The sequence below is a fragment of the Pongo pygmaeus genome, chromosome 21 (assembly GCF_028885625.2).
Source record: "Pongo pygmaeus isolate AG05252 chromosome 21, NHGRI_mPonPyg2-v2.0_pri, whole genome shotgun sequence".
Taxonomy (NCBI): Eukaryota; Metazoa; Chordata; class Mammalia; order Primates; family Hominidae; genus Pongo; species Pongo pygmaeus.
The window spans coordinates 63,513,996-63,529,144 of NC_072394.2; positions in this window are offsets into that span (position 1 = coordinate 63,513,996).

Sequence of the window (15,149 nt, forward strand, 5' to 3'; positions counted from 1 at the left end):
CCACTTTGGGATGGGTCTAGCGTCCTATCTATGCTAGTCGTTTATAGCACAAATGAATTATTTGCTATGTTTCTTTGGATGTTGGCTGCACAGGTGCTGCTTGAGGGCAAGTCAGAGATGTGTTGATTTATATCAGAATTTATGGCTTTCCTTCAATCCTCTTCCATCCGGCATTCCCCCTCTACTCTCCAGCCTCCAAGGACCTTCCTCCCAGTTCTCTGTTGAAAACAATGGTGGTACTGGTAGGCAGTGTTCAGTGTCTTAACTTTCCATGTTTCTAACATGCTATTGCATGACTGTGACCATCCTTGAAGCAGTGCCAGAGGGATATAGGAGGAAGAGAAGAACATTTTTCTTAGACTCTCTGGCTTGCTAAGGCCCCTTCTCCTGGTCCTCTGGCCAGCATGTGGGGGTTTCTCTTGGAGTTTTTGGTGCCCACATCTGTGGTGTAGTTTAGTAACTAGCACTATCCTGGAATCAATGCTGGGAGAGAAAATGTGAAAAATGAACAATAGGTTGCTTTATCATGTTTTTCTTTCCCTCCCCATCCAACCTACTAGTGGTTCATTTTAGTTCCTCTGGTAGCAGTTATTTGTACTTTCTCTATAATTTTACATTTAATCCCTGGGAGAAAGTGGCTATAATATGATTACTCAGAAACTTCTTTTTCTAAATCAGGTCTTTCAACAGTGATACAGAATTATTTTAACACCCCAAGATCTACACCATTAATATATTAATTATCTGCTTCCAGGGTTAAAAGTGGTAAAGAAAATTCAACAAATGCAATTGGGTGAGAACTGTAAATTTTTATTGAAAAGAAAATTAAAGAGCCATCAGCCAATTCTGTCTATCTTTTCTAAGGAACACTAACCCCCGGATCACATCAGTTAGAAAAGCAGAGAAAATATTCATTGTTAAATTTGTCTTCAGGGATGAAGTCTTGGGCATTAGAGAGTCCATTTAGTTCTCAGTAAAATATATATTAAAGAGAGGATGCATAATTAATAAATAAGATATAGCTTATATACCACCAAAATATCACTCAATTTAAAATATCTTTTCGAAATGACAAAATTGCCCTGAGGACATGTAGAAGTTAATGTTATAAGAACACATAATAAATCTGGAAGGATAAAGAAGGTTGTTGGGTTGGGAACTAGAAAAATGTGTGCCTCAAACCCCAAATTTACAAATTTCTTCATTGTTAGCAATGGATCAATTACTATTGGATACAGCTGCATACACATGTGCACATGTGCACATCTACACACACACACACACTCATTCACTCAAAATCCATTCAATACAGAACATTTCTAAATAAAGTATTAATAAAAAAACACAGTATGGTGGATTATGCACCTAATTATACCATTCAACAGATAATAAAAAGCAATTAACCAACAGAAACAAATAAGCCAACAATGAACAAAAGCTCCTACTTTCCTTCCCAGAGACTGGAAACATGGATTGAAAAGTGGAGCAGGCCTCAGCAAATTTTAAACCAGACATTTTAAGCCTCAGCTGCCTTATGGAGTCTCGCTGCGCCCAGAAGTAGATCCCCTCACTAAGGGAATCCCTGGGAGGGGTTGTGCTCTGAAGACCAAACTGCTAGTTCATTTCTGTATGTTTTTGGGACACCATAAAAATAAAAACACAACACACACATACACCACACACAATGTAAATCATCGTTGCACAGCAAACAGTAAAAAGAAGTTGCCTGTTTATAAAATAACAAGCATCTCGTTTTATTCTTTCTGAGATTTTAAACTTATATTTATCAACATGTTCTATTTTAAATAAAGCAAATGGTCACAAATATTACATGTGTTAAGAAAATACGTACTGATATCTAAAAGTGAGATCTGCCTACCCTCCTCATCTAGATGTTGGAAAAATTTTGGAGGAGAAAAGGGCTCTTCCGAATTAACAGAGAGGGATGGACTCATCATCTCCCCTAAATATGCTAATGAGGGCCAGGGAATGGCCTGTGAATTGAAATCCAGGTTTGCTCTCCAGTTTCAATTCTCTGACCTTTAAGAGCCTTTTGCTTAAGCTGCTCGAAAAAAGAAAAATAATCTAATTCGAATTTTTTTGCCTTTATTCAAGCAGCTTATTCATCCAGAAGTAAAAAGTAAAGTGCTTTCTAGGGATCTGGTACAAGGGATTTAATAACATCACAAAGGATCTCTGGGATTATAGATCTAAGAAGAGAGACCGATATTTAAAAATAATTATACAATAATTCTCTGATTGTGGCAGTGACAGTCATCGAAAGAATGCATAGTGGGAAAAGAAAATACTCAAAAGAAGACTTAACCTAGATCAGAGGTCAGGGAAGTCTGCCTTGAAGAAGTGATATGTAAGTCAAGACCTAAAGGGTGTGTAGATACCTTTGAATCTGAAGGATGAGGAAGAGAAATACTGAGCATTGCCCTGTCGGGAAGGCAGTGCATATGCACGCAGACAGACCAAAGATTGGGGACCCTTGGAGGACCATGCTGGGACTTTCAGGACACATACATAGGGAAAATATTTACTTTAAATTTATTTACATTAATTATAATAATTAGTTATTTATTTTTTTAATTGAGTAACTACTATTTTCCTGTCACTATTCTGGGTCCTGTATTACAGAAGTCAAGACATGCCTGCCTCGTCCTACTTGGGTACCTCTGCAGATATGTCTTTCTGGACTCCTGTTTCCTTATCTGTAAAAAGGGGATAACTAATTCACAGGTTGTCAAAGGAATGAGAGGAAGGAAATATTCACCTTCTCCATGGTATCTTCCTACTGACCTGAATCACCACCTGGTTCTTGTCCAGGCGCTACTATCCATGCTCCCGTTCAAGGCCAATCTCTCCAATAAAGCACCAAGTTCACCGTTTTCAGCCTGCCTAAGGTCATGATTTCAGCCATAGCCCCTCCTGCAACAGTTTTTCCTCTCCAGGAAATTAATCCCATTGTTTTTAAGATTCAGGACCCTCCTTTCATCTCCCATCCTTCCCAGTGAGCTCTCCATCTTTGTTTCCCTTTGAGTAACAACCCTAGAAAATACCATCTCCAAGCTTCTCCCATTTCACTTCAAATATCCCCATCTCCATAAGCAAATTCAGGTTTTGTGGGAATTGAAATTTTACAGTTTGGGGAGAGGTGCTTTTTAAAATCAATAGTAGAAAATTATAAATATAAAATTAGGTGTAAAAGTAAATATTTATTTAGAATAAGAAAATAAATCATAACAAATTTCAAATGTTAAAATGCTGGCAAACAACATAATCACCATGAAATCCAGAAAAATAGCATTCAGTTTTATTATTTAATTTCCTGACACTTCTGTAACACTTTTATCCTTGCATCTTTTCATTGCATAATCTTTGATTACCTCTTCATATGACATGGAGATTTTAATATAATTTTCTTTGGAGAGCCTAGAAAGATAATTCAACCTTTCCCCTGTCATGGCTGATCAAAATTTGTTTTTAACTATTAAGAGTTTAGAAAAGTTTCTTTTCAATTCACTTTACTGGTAATATCATATAAATTTTTACTATTATTATCAAATTCTTTTTTTTTTTTTCTTTTTTTTTTCTTTTATTATTATTATTATTATTATTATTATACTTTAGGTTTTATGGTACATGTGCGCAATGTGCAGGTAAGTTACATATGTATACATGTGCCATGCTGGTGCGCTGCACCCACCAACTCGTCATCTAGCATTAGGTATATCTCCCAATGCTATCCCTCCCCCCTGCCCCCACCCCACAACAGTCCCCAGAGTGTGATGTTCCCCTTCCTGTGTCCATGTGTTCTCATTGTTCAATTCCCACCTATGAGTGAGAATATGCGGTGTTTGGTTTTTTGTTCTTGCGATAGTTTACTGAGAATGATGATTTCCAATTTCATCCATGTCCCTACAAAGGACGTGAACTCATCATTTTTTATGGCTGCATAGTATTCCATGGTGTATATGTGCCACATTTTCTTAATCCAGTCTATCATTGTTGGACATTTGGGTTGGTTCCAAGTCTTTGCTATTGTGAATAATGCCGCAATAAACATACGTGTGCATGTGTCTTTATAGCAGCATGATTTATAGTCCTTTGGGTATATACCCAGTAATGGGATGGCTGGGTCAAAAAACCTCTATCAAACTCATGTCAAAAAGCCTCTTCCAAACTCTAAGATTTGGAAGAATTTTTCACAGATTGGCTTCTGGCTTCACACATTCCAAATCCTTTTCTTCCTCCACTACCCATATGCTTCTGGTACTGGGTGCCACAGGATATGCTTGTATTATGAGACAACCTCTGGTCCTCCCCCTTGGACAAGACACCTCGCAAGTGGACACTGTGGAAGGAAATCATTCCTGACAGCCATGCCTACCCAGACTCCCAGCAACAACTAAACTCCACATGAAGTGACTTGGTGGTCATATTCCATTAAACTTCAGCTAAGTGTGTTCCCAAGTCAACCTCCCTGTCACTGAATCCCAAAATGCTTCACGGCCCTGCTCAAATACCACCAACAAAGTCAAATGGGAAGACACTGAAGTCTTGACGTCTTAACTGTGGTTGAAACATCTTTCTTTTGCAAATATTCCAAAATTTGTGAACACATCATTAGGGCCCCTCCCACAGCCTTGGAAGGAGTCCATGCCACTGAGGGGCCTGAGATGTGTATCTGCATTCTTGGGGAACCTGCTGTGGAGAGCCCCATCTCACGCTCTCAGCAGAGTGCCAGACAGTGGGTGGGGCCCTTGTGGACACTCACTGTGCTTACCCTCTGGGTTCTTATTCCACCTCTCTAGTCCTCGTTTCTCAGGCTCTACTGTTCTAAACCTCTCATCATGGGGTACAACAAGGCTCAGGACTCAGCCCTCTTCTCTAGCTACACGGAATCCTCAGGGAATGGCCTGTCACATGGCTTCAAGTGCCATCCATACCATGATAACTCATACAATTTCATTTCTAGCCCTACTCCCTGACCCCATTTGCTGATAATCAAGTATCTAATTCACCTCTTCCCTTGATGACTAATCAGCATTTCGAACTTACCATGCCCCAAACCAGATTCTTCACTTTCCCCGCAAACCTGTTACTCCTGCACTCTCTCTCACCTTGAGAAATAGAAATCTCTTCTTTGAGAGGCAAAGGCCGAGAGCCTTGTTCTTCCCTTGCATCCTCTCTCTGTAGTCCATCAGCAAAGTTTGCCAAGTTTTTAAAATTCACCCAGGATCCAACCAATTCTCTCCACCTCTCTGCTATGGCCATGGTCCATATATCCATAATCCATTTGACATGGGTGGCTGTACATCCCTGGATAGGTCTTCCACCCTGGCTCCCACGCTCTACTTCTCATCCCACAGTAGAGGGATCCTGTTAGGATCCTACCTTGGCTTGAAACCCCTAGGCTCTCAACTTCCTCAGAGGAAAAGCCAAGATTCCCTGATGTCCCCTGAGGCCATACACTGTCTAAGCCCATTCCCAGCCTCTCTCTGCCTTACCTCTAATCATTTTTCCCCTTGCCCATTTCATCCTAGACAGTGATGATCTGTTTTCCTAAAATGTAAGTTCCATGAGGGCAGAGACCCCCCTCACTTCATACCTTATCAGCAGCACCCACCATGCCTGGTACGTGGCAGACCCTCAGGCAACCTTTGCAAAACGAAGACGTGGACAGCATTTGATATAAGCCGAGCCCATGGTATGCATTCAATCTAAGTTTCTTAATATTACTACTCTCATTATTCCCATCATTACTGGCAAAAGGATTTGAAAAGAGAAAGAAAAGAGTACCATTGGCTCTGTAGGGGGCTGCCTCCTTCCTCTCCTACCCTCCACACACCATGACAATGACATGATATTAATATCCATTGTGCCTTTTCCGCAAAGTAGATTCAGGTGGGTGATGCTAAAAGAAAATCTTTAACTAAAGACTCCACGGGTGTCAAGCTGCAGTTCCTTAGCAGGCTACTGACTAAATAATATGTTGGCCCTTAGGCAAATATTCAAACTAAAAATCCTTCAGCAGGACCCCCTTGTGTTCCAAGAATCTCATCTTATCTCCAAAGAAGGAATGTTACAATTAGCAATTCAGAAACTCTTTTACATCTTAGTAACCATGCATAAAAATTAATTCAAGCAAAACCTAATTTAGAATAATAATAACATGCTTTCCTAATGTTTCCTACATTAATCATGGCTCAGACAGTTACTATAGCAGCGCTGTTGGAGTTTATTGAAAATAACGTAATTCACTGCGGTGCAAGTTCTCTTCTGAGAGTGCTGCTGTTTGTTTAAGCAGGATAGAAAGAAGTAAGGAGGCATCCTCTCTTTCCTTTGAACTAATTTGAAGTTCGATAGCAGACACAGACAAAAGTAATAAAGTGTTGTTTACTCTGAAGGGGGGTGGTGGTGACCTTTGTTTTTTATGATTAGATGAGTTTTAAATTTGTACTCTCAGTCTCATCTTTTTGTTCCTATGCAGGAAAAAGAAATACGGGATGATGGAGTCAAGCTGAAAGAGGAGGGAAAATACCACACATGTATCGTGGCTGAGCCACTCCCTGTCTTTTTTAATGTTTTTTATGATTAGATGAGTTTTAAGTTTGTACTCTCAGTCTCATCTTTTTGCTCCTATGCAGGAAAAAGAAATATGGGATGATGGAGTCGAGTTGAAAGAGGAGGGAAAATACCACACACGTATTGTGACTGAGCCACTGCCTGTCAGAATGAAGTCAACCCTCACTTCTGTCTTTTGAGTTTTCCCAAGGAGTCAAAGCCAGCCTTGAAGGTTACAATGAGGGTTCAATGGTCAGAAGAAGACAATGAAAACAATGTCAGGAATTGGAAAAAGTCTAGAAAAGCATAAACAGCATGTGATTGCACAAGAGCTTCCTCATATATTCAACCCAAAGCCCTTGGGTTCTGGTATTCACAGCAATGGCTGGACCCAACTCTTCCTATGCTCAGCCACTCTTCAGCTGCCACTCAGGCAGCCACCTGTGTCAGACTTTCATGCACGGTATGGACATTGCTGATGTTGTTGTAGGTTTCTCTTAGCAGAATACAATGAGTCAGTGCAATCAGACAGACCTGGGCTCAAACCTCTGCTATGCCATAAATTAGCTGCCTCATGTCTAGCAAATCACTTGATTCCTCAGCAGTGGTTTATTCTACTGTGGCAGGATTTCTCAACCTTGGCACTTTTGACATTGAGAGCTGGATAATTCTCTCTTGAGAGGCTGTCCTGTGCATTGCTGCTAAATATCCCACACCATCCCTGCTGTGGGGTATTTAGCAGCATCCCTGGCCTCTTCCCAGTAGATGTCAGTGGTGCCCCTATAGTCTTGACAATAAAAAGTGTCTACAGACATTGCCACATGTCCCCAGGAGGACAAAATCACCCCAGTTGAGAGCCACTGAACTGTAAAACAGAGATAAACAGAGTAGCTCTTTGTTACAGATAGGAAATGTGGCAAGCTGCCCCGGATGGACTGGGAACCCCATGAGGGCAGACATCATGCAGGATGTTCTTGTGGAATTAATGAATTTAGGAAAAAACCCTCAGGCATTGAGCAAATCCTTTGATATGATGATTATGAAAAGCTTCTCTTCCACTGATTAAAAAAAAATACATTTCTTTTTCTCAAAAATACTTAAACACCACGATTTCACAGTTAATAAAATAGAAGAGCTTTGTCTTGGAACCCTCACCACCATTTTCACAACAAATGAGAGAACTTTGGTCCAGGTGATATGAAGAATAATGTTTTCAGTCAAACTTTTGCAATAGAAGCAAGACAAATCAGGCTTACTCATTTCTATCAAAGGCATCTGAGTCAACACATTCCTAGAGGGCCTTTTCTATAAGATATTTTTACTTTCATTTTTATTCTCATTTGGTAGACAGGCCTTTCCACTCTCTTGCATTTCTTTTTGCTTTTTTTCTTTTTGTAAGTCCCAGAACAATTTCAAAGACAGCATTTGCATTCTCCAGTTCACTGAAGACATATTTACTTTAGCCTAGCAAGTAGTGCACATTTCAAATGTTGACTGGTCACACGTAAAAACCAAATCTGATTTCCTCCTGGGTTCCATTACTGAAGATGCTCTGCCTTCACTTAATCCTATGGGGATTGGTGTTCAAAAATGTTTTTAATATCAGCTATGTAAATATCCATTCTATCCTTGAATTTTTTAATTAAATGTTTCATTTTGACACAAATGTAAAGTCACATGCAGTTGTAAGAAATAACCCAGAGAGATTCCCTACACTTTTTATCCAGTTCCTGCCAATAGAAACATCTTTCAAAACTATAGTACAATATACACCTGAATATTGCCTATGATCCAGTCAAAATAAAAGCACTTCTGCCTTTACAAGAATTCTTCATGTTGCCTTTTGATATGATTTGGCTGTGTCCCCACCCAAATCTTATCTTGAACTGTAATTTCCATAATCTCCATGTGTCATGGGAGGGACCCAATGGGAGGTAATTGAATCATGGGGACGGTTACCCTCATGCTGTTTTTGTGATAGTGAGTGAGTTCTCACGAGATCTGATGGTTTTATAAGAGGCTTTCCCCCAACTTTGCTCTGCACTTCTCCTTGTTGCCACCATGTGAAGAAGGACATGTTTGGTTCCCCTTCCACCATGATTGTAAGTTTCCTGAGACCTCCCCAGACCTGAAGAACTATGAGTCAATTAAATCTCTTTCTTTTATAAATTATCTGGTCTCGGTTATGTCCTTACAGCTGTGTGAGAACAGACTGATACACCTGTTGTAGCCACACCATCTCCTCTCCTACTCCAACCCTTCTTAACCCCTGACAACCATTAATCCCATCTCTATTTGTATGATTTTTTTCACCTCAATAAGTGTGATGGTTAATTTTATGTGTCCACTTGGCTGGGCCACTGGGTGCACAGACACTTTGTTGAACATTTATTTCTGGGTGCATCTATGGGGTTAGCACTATGGAGTCAGTGGAGGAGTAAAGCAGCTTGCTCCCCGAGGTGGGCAGGCATCACCCAATCCCTTGAGGGGCTGAATGAAACAAAAAGGAAGAGGAAGGAAAAGTTCACTCTCTGCTTGACTGCATGAGCTGGAATAAAGCTCTTCTCCACCCTTGGGCTAGGACTTGCAGCATCACTTCTCCTGGCCCTCAGGCCTTCAGCTTTGGACTGGAACTTACACCATCAGTTCCATGCATTCTCAGGCCTTTGGTCTCACACTGGAACTTACACCATCATTTCTCCTGGTTCTCATACCTTCAGTCTCAGACTAGAACTACACCATGGGCTTTCCTGGATCTCCAGCTTGCAAACGGACATTGTGGAACTTCTCACTCTCCATAATTTCACCAGCCCATTCCTTATAATACATCCCTTTTCCCTCTCACTCTCTGTCTCTCACTTTCATTCTGTTTGCTGGAGAACTCTGACTGATACAAGAAGCATATATAAATGGAACCATTCAGTATGTAAACTTGGGGGATTGGTTTCTTTCACTCCGAATAATTCTCTGGAGATTCACATATGTTATTAAGTGAATCAAAGTGTATTTTTATTGTTTAGTCACATTCTGTGCTATGGATGTACCATGGTTTGTTTAACTCATTCACCCAATAAAAGACATATGGTGTGTTTTCTTCCAGTTTTTAGTTATTTATTATGAATGAAGCTATCATGAATATTCATATATAGGTTTTTGTGTGAACATAAGTTTTCATTTTCCTGGGATAAATGCCTAAGAGTTCAATGACTGGCTGTTTTCAACTTTCCTTCTTGTGTTCAGTTCTCAGAAGTTTAATTATGATGCGTTTGGCATAGATGTTTTTAAATGGGTCCTATTTGTGGTTTACTCAGCTTCTTGCATCTGTAGGTTTATGTCTTTTGCCAGACTGGGATGGTTTAGCCATGATTTCCTTAAACACATTTTTAGCTCTGCTCTGTTTTCTCTCTCCTCCAAAGATTCCAGTGACATCAATGTTAGATCTATTTTTAATAGTCTCACGGGTGCCCAAGGCTCTGTCATTTTTGTTTTTAATTTATTTTTTCTCTGCTTTTCTTTGGTTCTTTCTGTTTACTATTTTCCCCCTTTCTTCTGCATTCTGCTCTTTAGACTATACATTGAATTATTTTTAATTTTTTTATCCTATTTTTCAGTTCTCCAATATCCATTTTGTCCTTTTTTATATCTTCTATTTCTTTGATCAGACATATCATGTCTTTTCTGAGGCACTCTCTTTTTGCTTTGTTTGTATGAGGCATGTTCGTATTTGCTCATTGAAGGATTTTATTGTTGCTTCTTTAAAGACTGGCCATCAGAGAAATGCAAATCAAAACCACAATGAGATACCATCTCACACCAGTTAGAATGACAATCATTAAAAAGTCAGGAAACAACAGGTGCTGGAGAGGATGTGGAGAAATAGGAACACTTTTACACTGTTGGTGGGACTGTAAACTAGTTCAACCATTGTGGAAGTCAGTGTGGTGATTCCTCAGGGATCTAGAACTAGAAATACCATTTGACCCAGCCATCCCATTACTGGGTATATACCCAAAGGACTATAAATCATGCTGCTATAAAGACACATGCACACCTATGTTTACTGCGGCACTATTCACAATAGCAAAGACTTGGAACCAACCCAAATGTCCAACAATGATAGACTGGATTAAGAAAATGTGGCATATATACACCATGGAATACTATGCAGCCATAAAAAATGATGAGTTCATGTCCTTTGTAGGGACATGGATGAAATTGGAAATCATCATTCTCAGTAAACTATTGCAAGGACAAAAAACCAAATACTGCATGTTCTCACTCATAGGTGGGAATTGAACAATGAGAACACGTGGACACAGAAAGGGGAACATCACACTCTGGGGACTGTTGTGGGGTGGGGGGAGGGGGGAGGGATGGCATTGGGAGATATACCTAATGCTAGATGACGAGTTGGTGGGTGCAGCACACCAGCATGGCACATGTATACATATGTAACTAACCTGCCCATTGTGCACATGTACTCTAAAACTTAAAGTATAATAATAATAATAAATAAATAAATAGACTTTGTCAAATAATTCTAACATCTTTATTGTGTCAGTGCTGGCATCTGTTGATTCCCTTTTCTCGTTCAATTTGGGCTGTTATTTTCTAAACCTTTTCTCTAGTCATAGGCTTCTGCTTTCCGGATTCTTTGGCTAGAGAAAGCAGGCTTTGGAGGGAAATTTGTGGTTTGCACTTCGTAGTATATCCAGGTTGCTGGCTTCTTCAGCACCTAGCTTGGGATATGTGGGACCTGTATTTGTCCATTTTCATGCTGTTGATAAAGACATACCCAAGACTGAGCAATTTAAAAAAGAATGAGATTTAAATGGACTTAGAGTTTCACGTGGCTGGGGAAGCCTCACAATCACAATCATGCTGGAAGGCAAGAAGGAACAAGTCCCGTCTTACACAGATGGCAGCAGGCAGAGAGAATGAGGAAGATGCAAAAGCAGAAACTCCTGATAAAACCATCAGATCTCATGAGACTTACTCACCACCATGAGAACAGTCTGGGAGAAACTGCCCTCATGATTCAGTTGTCTTCCACCAGGTCCCTCCCACAACACATGGGAATTATGAGAGTACAATTGAGATTTGGGTGGGGACACAGCCAAACCATATCAAGACCCATGGAAGACCCAAAGAACCGTCAGTGACCATGCTGTTTTGGGGGGATCCTGAGGTTCCTAGGTGGTCTGCCTCTGCTATCGACCTTTCATAGTCTCTTTGTACTCAATATATACATGTGTGTATACATATGTGTGTATATATGCTATATATGTGTATATATAGTATGATATATATTCTATATACTATGTATATACTGTATGGTTATAAAAGTATATACTGTATATGCAGTGTAAGTGTGTGTGCATGTGTGCGTGTACATAGATATTATGTATATCTCCCAGGGTTTTGACTAAACTTAGCAAGATGAATTAGATACAGTATGTGTATTCCCTCCTCCTGGAAGCAGAAGTCTGGCAATATTTTAACACAGTCAGTGAGACAGTACACACAGGTATAATCAATGGAAAGACTAGCTCTGCCATGAGCTTATAAGGTAATTAACTATTCCGAGCCTCAGTGTCCACCTCTGTTAAAGGAGATCCTCACAGAGCCTCCTGCTTGGAATCATTCACAGGGACAATGTCCCTGGAATTTAGAGTGAGGCCCACCCTGTGGCTCTGGTTAGTCATGGCCATGCTCTCTCGTGCATAGGAGGTATCTTCTCTGTGTTGAGCAGCTGTTCTTTCCCAGAGTGCTGCTGGGCAGGAAAGTAACAGATAGAGATGAAGCGGGGATGCTTACAGCAAAGAGGTCCATTTTGTTCTTACTTGGTACTGGCAGAATCAGTTTAGTGGACTCGAAGTTGGCATCACCTGGGCGCTAGTGAGAAGTGTGGAAATTTAGGGGGCAGGAGGGGGAGGAATCAGAACCTGCATTTTAACAAGAGCCCATGTGATTTTTGTGCACGCTGCAGCTTGAAAAGTGACTTCAGGGCTGAGCACGGTGGCTCACCCTTATAATCCCAGCACTTTGGGAGGCCAAGACGGACAGATCAATTGAGGTCAGGAGTTCGAGACCAGCCTGGCCAACATGGCAAAACCCTGTCTCTACTAAACATACAAAAATTAGCTGGAGGTGGTGGCACATGCTTGTAGTCTCAGCTACTCAGGAGGCTGAGACAGGAGGATCACTTAAACCCAGGAAGCAGAGGTTGCAGTGAGCTGAGATTGTACCATTTCACTCCAGCCTGGGTGACAGAGCGAGACTCCATGTCAAAAAAAAAAAAAGGAAAATTTAAAAAAAGTAAAAGAAAACTGACTTTAGAGAGTGGGCAAATTTGGACCCCCTGAGGGTTTCACAGCAGGCACAATCCTCCCGCAGGGCAAACAGCAGCTCATGCATGTTTATTTTTGGCCACCAGGAAGGTGAAAAAGCAAAGCAGAGGCCAAGGGAAAACTGGCAGGGGGCAGGCAGGAGAGGCCCATGTCAGGACCAAGAATCCCCCATGAATCAGAGACACGGAAGGGCAGGAGCAGGGGGCAGGCAGGAGAGGCCCATGTCAGGGCCAAGAATCCCCCATGAATCAGAGACACGGAAGGGCAGGAGCAGGGGGCAGGCAGGAGAGGCCCATGTCAGGACCAAGAATCCCCCATGAGTCAGAGACACGGGAGGGTAGAAGGGAGGCCCATCATGGGAGCTGCACATTCTCTTGCCGTCCCTGCCTCCATCTCGTCTTCTCCATGCAGTCCCCGTTCCTTTCTCGGATACATTTGCGTTCACTGTCTTTACTACACCCTGCCTAGGGTGGGCTTGTTTGGCAATTAGTGCAGATTCATTTTCCACAGTGAAAGCTCCCAGGTGACCTTTAGGTTTATCCCAGTTTGCTTGTGGCTCTGATGTGAATGTGACATAAGTGCAAACGAAGAAGTGTCTCTCCACCAGGGAGACGGAGGAGCCCTCCTGAACAACACAGCCAGAGGGTCACAGCATTCGCAAACCCCAAAGACCGAGGATGGATCACCCATCAGCTCTGGTTCACCTTGAAAATGGAGACGGGAAAACAACTAAGGAGACAGGAGAATCCTCTCTGGCAAAGCATCTTAAATAAGTAAAGCAGAGAACAATGCCCTCTGCCCTCTGCTCCGAAACACAGAGGGGAGCTTGGATTGTTGTTCAGAACTCCAAGCACATGGGTTTTGCAGGTTGCAGGAAGGAGATAGTCCTGTTCCTTATACAGAGAAGATGGCTGGAAACCACCCAGGGAGAGAGGAAATGTTCCCTCCTTCCTTTGAGTGAGGGGATGTTTGAGGCTCATAAGCTGAAGAAGTAGTGAGCTTCTGTGTCCCTGGACCTCAGATCACCCTTGGCCAGTCCGGATAAATTGTACCTCCAAGGCGGTGGTGATGGTAGTGGCCAAGGGAAAAAAGTGTCTGTAGCAAACTTGTGCTTTCCTGCCTGGCTTAAAACCAGAAACTGGTGTGAATGACAGGACAGAGTTACTGAGCACTTGCTAGCCTGAACATGAGGCCAGTCAGTTTTCTTTTTTTACAAGCAATGTGAAAACCCTGACTATAAAATACGAAAATAAGACATCAAAGAAAGAACGTGAGTAGAAAAGATGTCTAGAGACAAACAGGATGTTTGAACCTAGGAGCTCCCCCAGAACTTTCTCCTCTAGCAATTCACCCTGCCTTCGCATTTGACAATCGTGTGCACCAGCAGTTGATGCCACCCACTGTGTGTTGTCCTTCTGGAAATCAGCAGAGAGGTCTCCAAGGAGCCTTCTTTGATTGGCAAATTCAACTGGCCTAATGTTGTCACATTTGGTTTGAACCATTTGGAAGTTTAAGCTGAAAATAAAATTGCCAAGTACTCATCACACACAAAGTTAATAATATTCAGTGAAATAATTCAGAACTAGATATGATTAGGAAAAGGAATTCCCAAAATTTGTGTGTACCATTGCCACATCATATTCTGGGTATATTAGTCAGTTCTCAGGATGCAGATAAAGACATACTCGAGACTGGGTAATTTACGAAGAAAAAGAGGTTTAAAACAATTCCACGTGGCTGGAGAGACCTCACAATCACGGCAGAAGGCGAAAGGCACGCCTTACACGGCAGCAGACAAGACAGAATGAGAGACAAGTGAAAAGGGAAACCCTTTATAAAACCATCAGATCTCATAAGACTGATTCAATGCCAGGAGAACAGTACAGGGGAGGCTACCCCCATGATTCAATTACCTCCCACTGGGCTCCTCCCACGACACATGGGAATCGTGGGAGCTACAATTCAAGATGAGACTTGGATGGGGACACAGCCAAACCATATCACTGGGCCCTTCCAAAGGCTCTAAGTTAAAAAAGAAAGAAAAGGCACAATAAAAAATAAGTTTGAACTGGGGAGAAAAATGTGGAGGACAAAAGAAAAACATACCTCCAAGATGCCCCTGTCCTTGGCTTGTGTCGTGATTTTATTTTCCTGGTTGTATCCATTTCCTAGAAATGTATGCATTTCTAAAGTAATGATTCAGCCACATAAGGAACTTCTCAGTAA